At 40.3% G+C, this 5718-nt stretch overlaps 1 pseudogene; it reads left to right on the top strand.

Moving 5' to 3' along the window:
* The first annotated feature begins 4850 nt into the window (after nucleotides 1-4850).
* Nucleotides 4851-5434, top strand: LOC101708560 (large ribosomal subunit protein uL6 pseudogene; annotated as a pseudogene).
* Nucleotides 5435-5718: the final 284 nt, after the last annotated feature.

Here is a 5718-nt window from a genome sequence, read left to right as displayed (position 1 = left end):
GGTATGAATTACCAAAATTGAATGAAGAAGACCTAAAAATTCTACACAACCCAATATCAATCAATGAAATTGAAACTGTAATTAAAAACTTAGCAACCAAGAAAAGCTCGGGTCCTGATAGACTCACTGCTGAATTCTACAAGACATTTAGAGAGGAACTACTGCCACTACTATTTAAACTCTTTAACAAAATTGAAAGAGAAGCAATACTCCCAAATTCATTTCTGAAAGAAAGCATCACCTTGATCCCCAAAGCAGAGAAAGACCCAACCAAAAAAGAGAACTATAGGCAAATCTCACTAACGAACATAGATGCAAAAATCCTTAATAAGATACTGGCAAATAGAATGCAAAAGATCATCAAGAAGATCATACTCCAAGACCAAGTGGGATTCATTGCAGGGATGCAGGGATGGTTCAAATATGCAAATCAATAAATGTAATACACTATATCAATAGAGCCAAGGACCAAAACCATATGATCATCTCAATAGATCCAGAAAAATCCAACACTCATTTATGATAAAAACCCTACAATAAATTGGAATAGATGGTCTCTAACTCAATCTGATAAAAGCCATCTACGAAAAACCAACAGCCAATATCATATTAAATGGTCAAAAACTGAAATCCTTCACACTAAAATCAGGAACAAGACAAGGATGTCCACTGTCATCACTCTTGTTCAATATAGTTTTGGAAACATTAGCCACAGCAATTAGACAAGAGAAAGAAATAAAAGGAATAAAGATAGGAAATGAAGAAGTCAAACTGTCATTATTTGCAGATGAAATGATACTCTATATAGAAGAGTCCAAGAACTCCACCAAAAGTCTTCTACACTTAATAACCAAATTCAGTCAAGTAGCTTGATACAAGGTCAACACACAAAAATCAATAGCTTTGGGCTGGGAATTTAGCTCAATGGTTCCGTGGTCTGCCTTGCAAGCACAAGGTCCTGAGTTCAATCCCCAGTACCCAAAAAAATAATAATAAATCAATAGCTTTCCTCTACACAAAGAACAGACTCACTGAGAGAGAAATAGGGCAAACAATTCCTTTCATAATAGCATCCAAAAAACTGAAATACCTAGGAATCAACCTAAGAAAAGAAATCAAAGATCTCTTCTCTAAAAACTATAGCACTTTGAAAAAAGAGATTGAAGAGGATAGCAGAAAATGGAAAGACATCCCTTGCTCCTGGGTAGGAAAGATCAACATAGTGAAAGTGGCCATACTTCCAAAATTGCTATATAGATTCAATGTAATCTCAATTGAAATCCAGCAGCGTACTTCATGGATCTTGAGAAAACAATCCAAAAATCCATTTGGAATAAGAGACCCAGAATAGCAAAAGCAATTCTAGGTAACAGAGACATGGCAAGGGTTGTATAAATCCCAACTTGAAACTATACTACAAAGCTACTGTGATAAAAACAGCATGGTACTGGCAGAGAAACAGACTTGAGGACCAGTGGAACAGATTAGAAGATGCAGAAAGAACTCCAGACACACTCAGCCATCTCATCTTCGATAAAGGAGCAAGACAGCCTCTTTAATAAATGGTGCTGGAAAAATTGGGCTTCAACTTGCCAAAGATTAAAACTAGACCTGTATCACTCACCATGCACTAAACTAAAATCAAAATGGCTTAAAGATCTAAATATTAAAATAGAAACTCTGAACCAGTTGGAACAGAGGTTAGGTAGAACCCTTGAAGACATCAGTGTAGGAAAAGATTTTATGAACAAAACCTCAGTTGCCCGTGAACTAGCAACAACTGGGATCTCTTCTTATTAAAAGGCTTCTGCACAGCAAGAGAATCCAGCAGCAGTGTGAAGAGACAACCCACAATGTGGGAAAAAATCTTCACCTGCTCTTCCTCAGATAAAGGTCTACTATCTCGAATCTATAAAGAACTTAAAAAGATCAGACCTCCCAAATTTAAAGACCCAGTCCAAAAATGGGCATCTGAAATGAACAGACATTTCTCAGACAAAGAAGTAGAAATAGCAAATAAACACATGAAAAAATGTTCAACATCACTGGTCATTCGAGAGATGCAAATGAAAACAATGCTGAGATTCCACCTCACTCCAGAAAGAATGGTGACTATCATGAAATCAATCAATAACAAATGCTGGTGGGGCTGTGGGGAAAGAGGAACAGTGCTCCACTCCTGGTGGGAGTGTAGACTGGTGCAAGCACTGTGGAAATCAGTATGGAGATACCTCAAAGAACTAGGACTGGAAGTCCCATTTGACTCAGCTATTCTCCTGCTAGGTATCTTCCCCAAAGAATTAAAAGAATCATACCACAGTGATATATGTGCACCCATGTTCATAGCAGCACAGTTTGTAATAGCTAAAACTTGGAAGCAGCCCAAATGCCCATCAACTGGAGACTGGGTAAAGAAAATGTGGTTTTGTTAATGGAGTAATACTCAGCCATCAAAAAGGAGAAATTAGAGACATTTGTTGCTAAATGGATGCACACTGAGGCGATACTCTTAAGTGAAATAAATAGGACACACATATGTAAAAACTGAATAGTTTCTCTGTTGTGAGAAACTAAAAGTGTAAATAAGGACTAAAAGGTATAATAGATAATGTAAAATAGGAAGAAAAGGGGCAAAGGGGAAGGGGAAGTGGGAGGGGTAGGGGAAAGGAAAGAATGGAATTGAATCAATATGAGAAAATGATAAAAAGGAAACAAAGTCTTTGTAAATAGGGAGAGATGGAGGGGTTGAAGGGAGGACAGGGGAAGAGAGAAAAATAAGAACCAAGAGAGATTATATAAAGGTGCAAATTCCCAATGATAAATGTCATTATATTGTATACCTAAAATGTACCAACAAAATAAAATTTTAAAAAAGTAATAATAAAGCATGGTGAGCTCTTAATCTAACATTTATATCTAGATCAAATTAGCTCAACTTGTTATTTTGGAGTGGAACACTATGCTGGCCTCTTCTATGCTGTTGAAGACCCAGAGTCACAGGTGCTGTGGGATTCTGCAGTGTTGGGGCTCACTGGGTTACTTGCTGTCATCTATTGTAGAACATGACTGTCTGGCATGTTTTTCCATCTTCTTAATTCATGTAAAGCATGATTTGCACCTTGCGTTGCTGGAGAAAGAACCCATGTAGCAGGTGGTGGAACGTAGGGTCCTTCGGTTTATGGGCAGAAATACCAGAAGCTCAGTGCTATGGACAGAAGGTTTGTGTCCCTCCATAATTCATATGTTGGAACCCTAGCTCCCATTGGGATGGGAGGATGAAATTAGGTCATGAGGGTGGAGCCCTGAGGATGAGGTTAGAATCCCGATATGAAGAGACACAAGTGCTCCCTACCAAGGGAAGAAACAGAGAAGATGGCTATCTGCAAACCAGAAAGAGAGTCCTCATCCAACACCAAACCTACTGACACTCCGATCTTGAACCTCCCAGCCTCCGGGACTATGAGAAATGAATGTTTGTTGTTGAAGCCACCAGGCTTAGGGTATTCTGTTACAGCAACTCAATATGCCAGCATTTCCTAAATCAGAGCTTGAGAGTTAGATCAACAAGCCATATCTCTAATTAATTTTCCCTTCATCTTTTATGGAGCATATGGGCTTTACCTAGGTTTGTTGGGAGTGGGCTTCAAACAGGACAAATATAATATATTTGGGGTGAAGCTCCTTGACCTGTAAATGTAGGCTAAACCTTTGAGACAAGCTTGGGGCACAGTTTTGCTTGTTCCATTAATGTTCTTTTGTTGCTCAAAATTAAAGCTTCCAAATATTATGATAAACATAAACTGCCCTTTGTCTTTTCTGCAAGTTTCATCAAAAATTCAAAGGGCAGACACAATTATCTGCAATCAGTATGGACCACCAAAACACATCAATATTTCAACCTTGAAGGAGTAAAGGACTCATTAAAGATACCACCCAATGAAGAATTCACATCGTGGGGCAGAGCAGCCTCTCCCAGGGGAAAGACTCTTGAACCTGATCTGGAGCCATGAATGTCCCCTGTGATCAGTCTCCATCTGTACCCTGCCTCCTGCACCACACCCTGATCACATTATTGCAGCAGAGTTAACCCTAGAAGGCTGTTTGCCTTAGCAGACACCCTGGATGTACAGGTGCCATTGTTTGTCGCGCAATTTACAGTCTCTGCTTTCACCAATCTGCCAGCTCTCTTCAGTCGTCAGGAAGTGGGACATCCAGGGAACCACAGAAAAGGAAGCTGCCCCTGGCTGCACCTCCCCCAGTGGCCAGTAGCTTTTATCAATTTGTTAGAACTCATATCCATTCAAAGTCAGATTTGAGTTTAAGTTCCACCTCTAACACTAGGGCCTTGGGAAACTGAGTAGTTAGTGGATCTCGCTAAGATCACGTTAGCAACACACCTTCTCCTGGACACTCACACTGTCATACTGCCCTCCAGCCCTGCCTTCTTTGCATGGCTATGTGGAGCTGCCACGTCCTTTCATGAAGCCTTCTGTTGGGCTACACACTGATGGGGTTCAACCCCAGATCTGGAAAACTAAATTCTCATTCTGTTCAGTGACAAAGGATGTAGAACTTGGTAGCCATCAGACACCATATGTGCCACCACATGAAGGAACATAATCTGTAGTGTAACACAGTGAAAATGACATCCTGAGAAATGCTAGGAAAGTTCCCAGATGCTTTTGTGTCAATGATTATAGTTCTTAAGGCTCCAATGTATCCCTGCTGTTCCTACCATTTGGTTTTTCCGTATCTGTTGGTATCCTCTAAGATGATAAATAAACAGTCGGAGTCAGAATTGGGTCACATGAAGCCAAGAATCCTAACTGTAATAAGATCTGTTACTTACTAGCTTTGTGGCATCTACTGTGGGTATGAAGACCATTCTCAGCAGTCAGGGCGTGGATGTTCCAGAGAATGTCCACGTCACACTGAAGGGACTGTCAGTGGTTAAGGGCCCCAGGAGAACCCTGCAGAGGGACTTTGATGTGAAACTTGGGCTCCTTGGGAAGAAAAAGAAGTTCTGGGTCAACAAATGACAGGGAAATAGAAAGGAACTGGCTACTGTTCACATAATCTGTAATCACATTCTGACCATGGCCAAAGGTGTTACACATGGGTCCTTTATAAGACGCGGTCTGGACGCTTACTTCCGTCAACACTGTTACGCAGGAGAATGGGTCCCTTGTTGAAATCCAAAATGTCTCAAGTGAAAGATACATCAGTAGTGTTCAGATAATGCCAGGTGTTGCTTGTTTAGTATCACAAGCCCAGAAAGATGAATTAATCCTTGAAGGAAATGACATTGAATGCCTTTAAATCAGCTGCTTTGGTTCAGCAAGCCACAATAGTTAAAAAGAAGGATATCAGAACACTTTTGGATGGTGTCTATGTACCAAAAAGTATAGCTCAGAGGCTGACGAATGAGATCTAAGAGTTGTCTAACTACAGAAAAGAATCCTGGGTTGTCAAACCAACTTGTGATTTTGTGCAGGGGAGGGTACCGGGGATCGAACTCAGGACCTTGCACTTGTAAGGCAGGCAGTGGAACCACTGAGCTAAATCCCCAGCCCTCCAACTTACGATATTTTAACAAGGCAATAAAAGACCTCAATTGATTTGGGATTTTAAAAAAACTGCTACTTCTTGAACACCCATTTTGTTTCAGGCATGGTACCTTGTACATACTTATCACCTGGCTTTAACAACAAAAATTCA

The sequence above is a fragment of the Heterocephalus glaber genome, unplaced genomic scaffold (assembly GCF_053883595.1).
Source record: "Heterocephalus glaber isolate CG9 unplaced genomic scaffold, H.glaber_assembly_v1.0 deba00001600, whole genome shotgun sequence".
In the NCBI taxonomy this organism is placed as follows: Eukaryota; Metazoa; Chordata; class Mammalia; order Rodentia; family Bathyergidae; genus Heterocephalus; species Heterocephalus glaber.
The sequence above is the reverse complement of the archived record's forward strand: the minus strand, read 5'-3'. Positions and strand labels throughout refer to the sequence as shown.